The following is a 13,442-nucleotide window of genomic DNA, read 5'->3' on the forward strand; positions in this document are numbered from 1 at the left end:
ACCTTCTGTTCTTCCTAGGTCAGTAAAATTGAGTACTATTAAACTGTGCAAGAGTAACACTTATTTACAACGCTTAAAGACGGAAAAACATCAGTTGGAAACACTGCACAAAAAAGATTATTTTTTGATAGCTAATAATATTACTAGAAATATAGCTCTTGTGTTTTTCTGGGTACTGTTTGGGGTATATTAAGCAAAGTGGCAAGCTCACCTTTTAAAAGGACTAGACAAATGTTTTGCACAGCAAATTCTGAGCATCTAAACGGAAAAGCCTGCTCATCCAATTCTTCCCGATTGTGTGTTTACTACCAGAACATTTGTAAATTTTGTGAAAACCTTTCTACATTCAGGGTGCATGCTGAAGAGAAAACTGATGTGCATCACCAACAAAATAGAGGAATCAATCCCTCTCTCTTCTGGCACAGCATAAATGTATTCTTATGAAAAAGAAACAATGGTGGACCTATTCACAAAATTCAATTTATATATGCACATTTCCTCACTTGTAAACTTTAGTACTGCACCTTGTAGTCACTTTTCTGCAATCCCATATCTGTGAGTGTAAATTTACTATTTGGTGAATGCGTGCATATCTCCACCACTTCAATACAAGAAGTAAAGCCAGCTAGAATAGGATTTAGGACTATGAAATTAATGCTAGTAACTTTTCACACCTAGGCGGATTATCCCATACAGTAAAGTATAGGCAAAAATAAGTGTCTTAATTCTTTAAAACTAAAATTAAAATGTAATTATTAACCTGTACCATAAACCATAAATGTTACAGCACAATAACTCAAATTAATAAATAGAAATATTTAAAATGTACAGGTATTACATTTAAAAAACATCATACCCTATCTCTGTGTTATTTGTAATATTTGCTACACTGCAGTATAAAGTATTTCATTTGATTTTTTATTGTATTAAATGTTTTTTGTTTTTTGAAAAAATACAAGTCTTTAATCAAAATATTTATAAACTAAATATAAAGTTTAAAATATAAAATGCTAAGACTTGAAATAACACCCTATGTTAAATAATGTTAAATAGAATTAAGTCCTTGCCGTCATTATGTTCTATAGGAGTGTGTTGCAGTGTCCATGAGTGGCCACATGTGTTGCTTGAGTACATTTCTGTCTGTTTTGGGTTCTTTTTGGCTGCAGAAACTTTAGAAGTGTAGTTTGTAAACAGCAGTGGACTTGCTCGTTTGTAGGTGGATTTTTCTCTTTGCCTGTTCTGCTCTTAACCTGTCCTTACCCCTCCTTACTACTATTGGTAGGGGAGTAGAGAAGAGTAAGTATTCCTCATTTTCCCATCATTTCCCCAGGTTACTCTCTCATTTACTGCTAAAATGTATTGCAATACATCAGAGGTACCATTGTAGTACTACTAAACACATTACAAAATGTAGTTTGTGGATAGGCCCTTTAGTGTTTTCTTTTTCAATATTAGAATTAAACCTCCTGTTGCATCTCAATGAGTCATGGCACAATCCAACCCCACATCACTCTGATCCTCATACATTCAAACTTGCCACCAGAATTTCCAGTGCACACCATTCTGCACTAGGCGCAAAAATAAACAGGATGCATATTAACATAATAACCACTGCTCTTGCCAATGACTAAATACAGCCATTCCGGACACTGTCACGTTTTCCTAACTTGAAAAGCACCTGTTGAATTCTTCAAGAACAAAACATATTTGTCATTGTGGTATTACACGGAGTCATGTGCCTCATAATGTACATTTTGAAGAGATCACAAGCCACCTCCTGTTCTTTAGCTGTAGGAACCACAAGGCTTTAGCCACAAAACTCCTTACTGTAGTTGCTGTTGTATCCATATTATGCAAAGATGATTGAGAGAAGTCCAGCAAAAACAGTGTAGAGCGAACTCTTGATTAACCTCCATAATCAACTTCTTGCTCACCTCAAACACCCTCTTTTCCCTACACTTGAAGAATGACAGCTAGTTTCAGCTCATTTGAAGCTTGTTGTAAAACTTTTAACTTGTGCTATCTCGCGTTTGTCTAACACCCATCACCATTGTTTTTGAATGCAGAACGCTCTCTATCCAGGTGAGTTTCTCTTCTGGATCTTGGAGGCCAACCATCAAATTTGATAAATCCTTGTTCATGAGTGCATATTTATGTTCGGATGTGTGTTGTTACTGGAACATTTGGTAAATGGAAAGTTTCAAAATGGTTCCTGTGAAAGTAAAGTGAGTTTTCTCTTGGAAGATCTTTGTGGTATTTTATGTGCTCCTGTGGAAGCGCTGAAGGAGTTTTTTTTTCTTCTTTAGGGTTGTCAGTTGCTCAGTTTGGGACTTGATGATTTTCTCTATATTCATCCTAATCTAAAGATGTTTTCATTCTGTTTTGTTAGATTTATGCTATTTTAATCTCTTACGTTCACTGGTTATGAGGTGGGTGTTTGTATGTGATAGTACTGATGGTTTGATTGAGTCCTACCACAGTATAACTTCAAATAATTTAAAATAAATACATGGCTTTGGAGTCATGTTGTGACTGAGATCTTTGAACATGATGATTTGGAGGTGAGAGCAGCATGATGCTGGGTGGTGTTGTTGGTTACAGTATTCTAGTGAAGTCCATTGAAACTTGAACATGGTATGTTGGAGGTGTGTTGGATGCTTGTGGTAAGCCTCTGTAACTTACTGAGATTCTGCGTGCTGAGTCTAGGGTTGGGAAATAAGAGCACCCAGATATAGCTGTTCTGTAATTGGTGTATATGCACGAGTAATGTGAAGCACCCTGACAATAAGTGACTAGAACCTTTTGCTTCATCTATGGTACTACTTGAGATCTAGGTTTTATATTCAGCGTCCCTGACTGTGTGTCAGTTCCAATTTTCTGGGTCCTCTTGGTCAACTCTTTTAACAAGTATGTGCATGTACTTGGAGGCTTGGGAACCAGGTATTACTGTGAACTTATCAAACTACCAAGTTCTCCTTTTCTTCTGGCTTGGCAGTTTGGGCTGGACAGTTCCCGTAGGGAGCAGGGTCAAGACTGATTTACATATGTCTGGGTCCAAACTGGGGTGGCATGATGGGCAAAAAACAGATGGATTAAACTCAAATCTGTGATTGGGGGAGAATGTTTGTATTGTTCAGCATTCTGTCCATCATCTGTTCTTCTTGCTTTTGTCGCCGTAAGTGGGAAGGGTATGCCAAAACGTGGGACCTGTGCTCACTGTGCAACTGGATTCAAGCTAGCCTAGCTGAGGAGAGGGTGATACCCCCAAACTGCTCCCAGGATGCTTGTTTCCGGTCCAGGGAGGACCTGGTTTGGAAGCTCAGGCTGGACTATTTCAATGGGGAGCGGAGTCAAGACTGATTTGAATATGGCTGGGTCCAAACTGGAGTGGCATGGTGGGCAGAAAAACAATGTATTAGCATTCATCCCAAGTTGTGATTGTGGGCTAATACTGTTACCTTTTTAAATCACCCTGCATCATTATATTTTTTTTGAATAACAGCAATTTTTTTTACATTTATTTTTCACAAGCAGTAACCGCTCAGACAGTGATACTGTACAAAACCTGTCCTGCAGGAGGCTGTGGCACACACAAGACAAAACAAAGGAAATCAACATCACATATCCCACACCATAGTGCGCCCACCTTCCCACTCCCAACCCCCGCAGGTTCTGACATATTCTCGAGGACAACTGCCTCATTACCTTTTAAATAGAACTTACTAAAGATAGTTCACTTCTATCGCAGTTGATTTCAGTGCTGACTGTAAATTGTGCATGACAGGTACAGCTATCAACATCATGTCCAAACAGCACTAGCACAGAAGGTTATCTACTTAAACAAAATTCGTTTTCATTACAAGAGTATATATATTTTTTTTATTGTGAAAGGAATTCTTAGTAAATGCAGTTTCGGGGTCATGGGGAGCACGTGTAGTTGAAAAGTAGACCGGAAACAAGCTAGAGAAGAACTAGACACTCACTTTGTACTCAGGATTAAAAAATGTACTTGATGGCCTACGCTACATTCAAACTAGAAACAAGGATAGTGTTATTACTCTGTCAACCATTACCCTCTTACATTTCATGGCGCCCTCAGTGGCTGCTGCCACCCAATCAAGACCAACAGAAATCCTACAGTACTTACTACACCAATCTCTCCTTGCTTCATGAAAGAGTTAAAAGGACGGTGTCCTCTATAGTTGATGAAAGATTTTAGGCTGATTGTTCCACCTGCACAGAAATGATTTAGCAATGGTAATAGTGCATTTCTGATCAAACTAGTCAAACTGTCAATCCACTCGGGAGAAACACCTGCACAACCTCAGACCCTTCAAAGCCATGCCTGCCCTCTGATTTTGAGTATTCAGTATAATGAACAGGGCAAGCTCCCCGTTGCCCTGTGATACTGGCCCAACCTCTGCACCTGATGGAGAAATACCTAGTATAAGAACTCAAAACTGCTCAACTTACTGTGCCGTAACGTGTTGAGGTATGAAGGGGAAGGGATACAGATCTGGTTGGCACTCACATGGGATGCTCCCCTTTCTCTCATTATCTTGTCACTGTTATTTTAGTAAGTTGGTTACTCTTTGGTACCTGGGTAGGGCCCTGTTACCCAGGCGGCTGGATATGTGCTTTTCAAGATTTGGTAATAAAACGTAAAATGCTTTCCTATATGGAAAACCATGTCAATAAGCAAAGAAACAGAAAGTTACCCAGTTCATATTGTTTCAAGGTTTAGTACCACAGGCCTCAAAACCAGTTGCTTCCATGGAAATGTCTTTGTATTTAGTTGTCCTAGATCCCATTTCAATAGTGTCCAGCATTAGACATGCGCAGTAGTAGCTCTAAAACACTAGAACGGAAACCATCCATGTCCTCATTCCATAGTGAGCACAAGTTTTCACCTAAAACATGATACCAGCCCAAGCAGTACTTGCTCATCCCAAGGGTTTTTGCCTGCACAGTTTTGACCAGGTCAAACCTGGCACAACTTGTGAGGGTGAAAATTGAAGATTTCAGATTTGTTAATCACAATAGAAATTGTAATGGAAAATCCCCATTCCTGTAGGGCGACCTTGTCATCGAGGTTCACAGTGGGCAAAAAACGATCGGTTTGAATCCTACCCGAGCGATTGTCTACGGATAGCCTTCTTGCAAGCATCCCTCCCAGCACTGTACGTGGTAACTGTTTTGTGGTCAGAAACTAAGAAGTGGCAGAGGACAGGCAGGGGAATCTCGATGATGGGTATTTGATAGCAAAGAACGAATTAGTTAGTAGAACGCTAAGCACTAGCAGTGAAACGATCAGGCTTCAAAAGCATCCCATACATGTTCAGTGAGGGCCTCTGGGATGCAGAATATCAGGGAGACAAGTTAGGAAGAGACAAATCTTCAAACAAAAAAATAGCAGTAAACCCATCAGCCTTTGTGGAAGGAAACCTGTTGTTTTAATGGAGGGTGATCTGCCTTGACGGGACGGACGCAGTCATGGAGTGGGGATGAGTAGAAGTGGATAACTATCATCATGGAAAGGGATGGTAGGAAGACGGAAGGATATAGCTGGCAATCCCACGAGTACCTACCTAAGAGTAGGTTCTGCTAATAGCATTATTATAAATTGGTGTGAAACATTAAAATGTGAGGGTGAAGTGGCTGGACGGAAATGCAGGCGCTCAGGCTATAAGCAGTTTGTGCAGACATTGGGAAGGTAATGACCCAATGTAATTGAAGAGAGACTGTATTAAGACCACGAATCGAGTAGCTGCTGATACTTAGTTTAGCTATAAAAGAACGTGGCGAGGGAGAGGGTGGTTTTATTGTGGACCCAAGTTGTGATATTACTAAAATTGAGACGGGTTGGGGTCATTCAACAATCAGTAAGCCGGTGATGTGCAGGTGAGAACAGTTAAGCAAAGTGCAATAACTTGAAGATAGTTACGCAGAAGGTGGTGGCTGCAAAGATTAAAAAGCACAAGCAAACTGCGAACCATCCCATGTTTCTCATGATTCAGCGTTGTTGCTTTGCAAGTTACAGAGTTACTGACGGTGACTGCATTACCAGGAAAAAGGTTCACCCCGAGTTTGTTGCTTTTTCAGTTCGATCCTAGCATCTACATTTGCGGTTATTATTTTCTGCGGAGGACTCTCCAGCCAACTCAAATTGGAAGTTTCTCAGCGTGGTATGGGAGAGTTTGGGTAGAAGGGGAACTTGCAACGTAGGGCATGCCATTTTGAACACACTGGGCTTTGGTCAGTGCAGTGAGATGTGGACTGTGATGATGTGGTCAATGTAAGTGGCTCCACGTGATGTGCTGCTGAATGTTATACAGTATTTTTAGGGAGGCCCATTAGGGGATAATTTCTCATATCAAGTCTAGATATGATCTAGGCCTCCATCACTACAAATAGGTCTGAGCGCTGGCTTAGATATTTTTTTCTTCTTCCACATTTCTGCGTTTGTGACCACGTTTTTCATATTATGCATGATATGTAGCTTATGATCCGAAACAGAGGATATTGATTTCACACTAGTCATTGGGGTTGTTGAAACGCCAACATCAGTAAGGGCTACCTTTTAGTTTTGGAAAGAGAGGTTGGATGGTGAGGAATTCACACACAAGGTTTGTTTCAGAGAGTCAAGTGACCTTCAGCTTTGACTTCTATGTAAATAGTCGATGCCTTGAGTGATGTCATGTTCTGCTGCTAGCATCCGGGTAAGTCCCTTAGTATACATATCTCCCTTGAGCTGTGCACAGGATTTCTCAAATACACCCATAGCCCCTTCTGCCCCCTTTCTGCATCAGCCCTGCAGGATGCAAGAACTTGAGTAAATATTAGTGTCGTTTAGGAACATAGAGACAAGTATTACTTCACGAACTATGTTGTACGAACACAAAAAGCAGAGGATTGACGTAATAAATTAGAAAAATCTATTATCATGATCTAGAGTTGATGGCACCATTTGCTATCCTTTGAATTCTGCCCTTTTAAAAACTACTCGCGGATTTTTTCGAAAATGTACTTCCTGTTCCTTCTCTTGAGGGTAACACTTTCACTCTTACAAATCTGACTTCCGATTCTCACTACCTGGCTTGGAATTCTTTACTGAAGAATTCATGTACTAATGCATTCTTGTCCTTAATGTTCCCAATAATCTTTTTCTTTCTGACTGTCGTATGCTGTAATGTTTTCGTAATTTGATGTGGGAACGGGCGTCGTTTCGGAGTGTCAACGCCTTTAACTGGGTTTATTTGTTGCAGCCTCATCCAAGCACTTTCTTATACTATATTTGAACTTTGTTGTGGCAGCCCTTTAGTAGACGTGTCAGGGCTCGTTTTAGAAATGCCTGTCTGTACTTTTACTTATTTTTTGCTGAATGTAGTAACTTGCCTGCCTTTTTGAAATGTGTGAAGTAAATCCACCTGCCTCGTGGCCAACCACCGTACACCGGTGTAGATGTTCAACTGCCCCCCCGCCCCTCTCCCAAGGCCAACCCATTTTATGACGGGTAAAGTGCTCCACGGAAATGCCAGCAGTGAAACCGCCATAAATTCTATTCTATGGTGACAGAATGTCACTAATCAAAATGAAAAAAGTGATCACCTCTCCAGAAAGCATGAGCAACCATCTTCAAGCAAGACATCTTAAACAATTTTATAAAGTGACTAGTCAGGTGCCTGGCAGACTCACTGAGACTGCTCAGAAGGAGAACTACTCTCCAACCCTTGCACAGTGTATTATATGGCAAGGCAGTGACTGTCTCTGGGACCTTTTTGTTTTCAACTAGTTCGTCTCAATCATAGGCAGATTAAAAGAAGTCCCTCCTCCCAAAGACTGCTAAATCTTTACCCCTAACTGAAGCCTAAATTATAAATTCCTCAACTAAATGGCTCAGTTTCCCCCTGAGAAGTCTCCCATGCCTTCCCAGATCATTTGGAGACCACTTTCCTTTTCCCAACTTCAGAATTTGCCAAGGTCCCACACAACCCCTTTTCTTCATTCAGGTCTCGAAAAATCATAAAATTGTTACTAGACCTGCAGGTCGATTAGCTTGAACAATCTATTCGACCTAACTGTAATGTACTTGACCTGAAAAAGGGTCTCAGATTGTGTGATCCTATGCAAATATTGTATTATACAGTCGCCTTTTTCTACATTCTCACATGAGTGCACCTTCAGATATGCCAGTACAGCACTTCTGCTGTTAAAAAAAAATCCTCTTTTGTTTGATGAAATACACTAAACTATTGCTCCATGTATAATAAGTCTAGCCCACATATAGGGTACTCATGATCCATGCATAACTTGCCCCTTAGTTTACTAATAGCTGTGCCATCAGGACAGGAGTGTTTCTCAGCTAGTTTAAACGCTCACTTTTAATAAGTGTATTACTAAAGCATAATGTGGTAGCACAGTGTCATTTACAGACACTAAATTTCCAAGAAATTTCCAAAAACCTTCCCACTAACTTGCAGCTTTACTGACAAAACTATATAGTGTAATAACAATAATCTATAAAAATTAGGTTTCCGAAAAATATTTATCATTTGCACATCCCCAAGTAAAGTGTTCTGACTTTTTTTTAAAATTATTTTTAATCCTTTTAAAAAATATTATTTTCATCACACAGGCACAAAAAATGGTCTTTCACAGCTACTGAAATATATTTTGAAATGTTTGTTAAGTTGGCTTAGTTATATAAGTGTGTTAGGAAAGCCCTGATACCCACAGCCTTTCATTTCACACAGATCACACAGTTACAAAATCCTGGAACCCTGCAGTCACAAGGAATAGTACTTGAATTGCAAGAAGACAAACTGACTTTTGACCTATGTCTCCAGACACAGAGCAAATGTAACAAAGATTTAAAGGCATCTTAGTTGCTAATTCAGTTTCTGTCTGAACAGAACACCTGTTCTTTTCCCACTGCGAGAAGGGGTGAGTAGATTCTAGAAATAGCTCAACCTCATTAAAAATTACTCTCCATAGTGAGTGGTCGAGTAGATTTTTTCGAGCCCTGTAATTCTTATTCCCAGTGAGTGACCAAGAGCCCTAAATGCTGTCTGGAGCCATGTGACCTTGGTGAAAAGTAACCACAGCCCTTCAGACAACAGAAAGGCCTGGCACCCAAATGCTGGTTGGGGCCCAAGTACCTAATGGACCGAGTTGAGGTGCAAAGCATAAACGTTAATCTCAAAACAAATTACCAAATCAAAACCGAGAACAAGAGACAGACCTCAGAGTGAAAGGATGCAGGATAGTCGTGAAGCACCTGTCATCCTATGCAGTTAGAAAAAAAGTTGCTTGACAGTCGCACTCCTAAGCAAGGATCAGGCTTTGTTGAGAGATACACTTGAAAAGGGATAATGGCACCTCTGTAATACACTGATAAAGGGAGCACGGAAGCAAGTCCCAACAATGATTTTGGTTGACCAGCATGTGCTCTTCCCAATGTTCTTAACCCCAGATTTATACATGCATAACATTTTAATCTCCATAAATAGGTTGTGCCTAAGGAGATTATCCACAACCAGATGGAATGGATAATGACAAATCAATTGCCCACCTTATGAGCCACAGGGTTCTGGTCCCCATGCAGCAGAGTCCCAGAACATGAGCCAAACTCGCCAGTGCTGCCAGGGAAATAGCACCCAACACTACCCTTTCCTTTTTACGGGTTGCTGCAGGCCAGCTCAGAACGGATGGCCATTTTCTGACCAGGTAAATATTGATTTAACTGTTCAGCATGTCCTGATACTACAGCCATAAACTGGAGTTAATAAAAAAAAAAAAAAAGCTTTATCTTACCACCCCTACCACCAGCCCCTACCTCCCGTCCCCCTTTGATACCATTGTGGTAAACAGACAAAAAAAAGCAAATTGTCTGTGGCGCTTGGAATCCCAGCAGTCCTGGGGTGCCCAATGAAAGGAAGCTGCAAAAAGATGTCCAGGTCAAGATTCTTTGAGGCAGCTGTAGAGTGTCCAGATAACGTAAGAGGCCAGCTCCCAGGCCACCCTTCTTAAATCTGACTGACATGTTGTCCAGTAGCTACAGCTGCCTTCCAATAGTGCCTCCCCCACCAATCAGGGCACAAACTATATTTCGCAGTCTCTTGTTGAGCCTTCTACCACCAAAATTCCAACGAAACTAACAGCCCCCGCCCCTGCTCCAGTTGGGCCTTCACCAATTTGCTGTGGACCCCATGCAGGTGGCCCTTTTGTTTCAGCTCCTTTGTGAGCAGATAAGGGAGGTCGTTTGAAGGTACTACATAAGAAGTATGCTTTATCCAAGTTACAGATTCAATGTAGGCAAAGCACGCTTCACAAGAAGCAACATCTGATAGAGATTTCTAGCTGCAGATTCCTTATCTTTGGATTTCCCAGGTATCAGACTGGCTCCGGAAACTTTGCATGATCAGTGCCCCTGTGTGCAGTGGGTGGCTTTGTTCGGTTCCGCTCGTGGTTGTTGGTGCCCGAAGTGACGTCGCAGTCACTCATCTAGGTGCCACCCAGGTGGGCAGACGTTGTTTCTTTTCTTCCCGCACCAGTTAAAGCTGATCCGGAGAGGAACTACCCCTCTGTCTCTTTTTTTTTTTTTTTACAGGCGTTCTTCAACATTTTGTCGATTTTTATTTTTTGTGAAGTGTGTCGAGAATGTCATCAAAGAAGGTAGGGTTTAAGCTGTGCATTTGCAAAATATATAACATTTGTCATCACATGTGTTTGATGGAATGCTTGTTTCTCTATTTTTTGTGTATTGTTTTTTATTTTATATCATCAACAATGTTTAGGCCTGGGTCCCAGCGTCCATTAATGACTCAGTCGGGGTCCCCAGATTCCAATAATAATTCAGTGGGGGTCCCTGGGTTCCAGCAATGATACAGTGGAGGTCCTCCGAAGTCATAACGTTGGGAACCATTGCTCTAAGTCGTTGCCTGAGCATTTTTTGGAAGTGACGCCACACCTGGCTGAGAACATCTGGCTTTTCGGGGGATGTTCAGGCCAACCTCATGGACATGCCTTTCGACGGTACTCGTCTCATTGGAGAGAAGGCCGACTCAGTGCTCAAGTGCTTCAAGCACACGCAGGCTACAGGCAAGTCCTTGGGCCTTGCCCCCAGTCTGCCTTTTGTGTCTATGGAAGGGACGTGTCACCATGCCAACCCTATGCCAGCCATTGTCTTGGGCAAGCACCCCAAGCTATGTAGGGACGTGGATGAGATGCATTCTGACCCTGTGGGTATGGTAGCCAGAAATCATCCGCCATCCACCCCTCCCAGGCAGCTGCAGCCTTTAAGCCCTCAAGGTTTGATTCTGCAAGACAACGTTTGCCCCTTTGGAGGGAGAATCCAACATTATCTCTTCCACTGGCAGTCCATTACATCGGACAAATGAGTCTTGCAGATCATTCAGAGGGCTACTTCCTCCCTTTCCAAATTTTTACCTCCCCAGTACCGCCAATACGAGAACAGCTGGTGGAGGATCATCTGTCTTTGCTCCGAGAGGAAGTTACAGCTCTCTTGGTCAAGAGTGCTAAAGAAAGGAAAGGGTTACAGTAACAGAAGTAGGCAGAGGTTGTTATTCCTGCTACTTTCTGATTTCCATGAAGAACAAGGGTCTTTACTCTATTCTGGACCTCTGAATAGTTAATTTCATCCTTAAAATTGAGAAATTCAAGATGCACACTTTGCCTGAGGTCTTCCCTACACCAAGGAGACTGGTTGGTAGCTTTGGACTTGCAGGATGCATATTTCCATATCCCCATCTTGCCTGCCCACAGGCATTATTCCCGGTTCAAGGTAGGCCACAAGCACTTTTAGTTCACCGTGCTCCCCTTTGCCCTTACAAGTTCCCCTAGGGTGTTTACCAAAGTGATGGTGTGGTTGCAGCTCATCTGCACACATCAGGGGTTCAGTCTTCCCCTACCTCAACGACTGACTCTCCTCAGGCTGTTGTGCCCTACCTGCAAACTACGGCGGACCTCCTGTATTCGTTGGAGTTCTTCAAAAACATTCAGAAGTCACATTAGACTCCTAAGACGCAGCGTTTCTTCAGAGCAGTTCTGGTCACAGTGCAGTTTTGTGCTTATCCTCTTGAGCAGCAAGTCTAAGATAATCAGGCTATGATACCGATGTTTCAGACTCTGTCCTGGATTTTAGTGAGACTGACTCTGTGGCTGCTTGGCCTTATGGCCTCCTGCATCCTGCTGATGAATCTCTTAAGAGCTATCTTTCTGCTCTGTCCGCCTTCCTGCAACTGTCTGACCAACCCTCTTTAATTAAGTTCCATATTATAAATAGGTTTCTCAAAGGGCTTATACATAGGATTCCTACTACTCCCTTTATCATGCCTCTATGGGATCTTAATTTAGGTCTCACATACCTCGTGTGCTCCCTTCGAGCCACTGCACAATTGTCCTCTCTGGCTGCTTACCATCAAGACAGCCTTTCTAGTGGCAATAGCATCTGCCTGGAGGGTGAGTGAGCTGCAGGCTTTATCATCCAAACCTCCCTCCCTGTGTTCCCTGACAAAGTGGTGCTTCACACCCGGGCCTCTTTCCTCCTGAAAGTGGTGACCCCCCCCCCCCCAATTCCATTTGGGATGATGTGTCACCCTGCCCACCTTTTAGGCCCCTGCACATCCCTCTAAAGAAGAGGAGTGACTTCACTGTCTGGACACAAAAAAAGATTTGTTGTTCTGCCTTAACAAGCACAGAAGACTTTCTGGTGTAAGACCAACTCTTTGTAGGCTATATAGGAGCTAAAAAAAAGGTCGGCCAGTACAGAAACAAACCACATCTCATTGGGTGGATCCTAGTATCAAGATCTGCTACTCCTTGGTAAAAAGCAACCTCCTGAAACTTAAGTTCCCATTCCACCAGAGGAAAAGCTGCGACCACGGCGTTAGCTCCTGGAGTCCCAGTCTTGGGCATCTGTCAGCCAGCAACGTTGGTGTCTCTGCTCAAGTTTGCCAAACACTACTGCCTGGACCATAAGGGCTGTAGGGATGGGCAGTGTGCCTGTTCAGTCCTTCAGGACTTTCTAGTTTAGAAAATGTGTCCACAGCCCACTGCCAGGAGGATATGGCTTGGGTATCTATTCAAAGGTAAAGAATCTGTAGCTCCAAGTCTCTATCAGATGAACAATTTATTTACCTTCTGTAAGGCATTAGCTGGTAGAGGCTATAACAAGCTACAGATTCCTTACACCCAGCCATGTCTCCTCGCTCTCTGGACACATTTCTAGGGTTATTGTTAATCCCTTTCAGGACCCTAGTTTCAACACACATCCATCAGTTTGCTTCATAGTTCTGCTCTCCTGACATGGAAAGTTGTGAAAAGTAACTGACGTCAATGTGCCTCGGTGCCACCTATACAGGTGACCGCAATGTCACTTCTGGCATGGATGCTCTGAACTGAATGAAGCTGCCCGAAGGCAC

General features: G+C 42.3%; 1 protein-coding gene across 7 annotated transcripts in view; it reads left to right on the plus strand.

Moving 5' to 3' along the window:
• ATP13A3 (ATPase 13A3) overlaps positions 1–13,442 on the plus strand; it is a 429,788-nt gene that overhangs the window by 66,726 nt on the left and 349,620 nt on the right. The window lies entirely within an intron of this gene.

Source organism: Pleurodeles waltl, chromosome 11 (assembly GCF_031143425.1).
Source record: "Pleurodeles waltl isolate 20211129_DDA chromosome 11, aPleWal1.hap1.20221129, whole genome shotgun sequence".
In the NCBI taxonomy this organism is placed as follows: Eukaryota; Metazoa; Chordata; class Amphibia; order Caudata; family Salamandridae; genus Pleurodeles; species Pleurodeles waltl.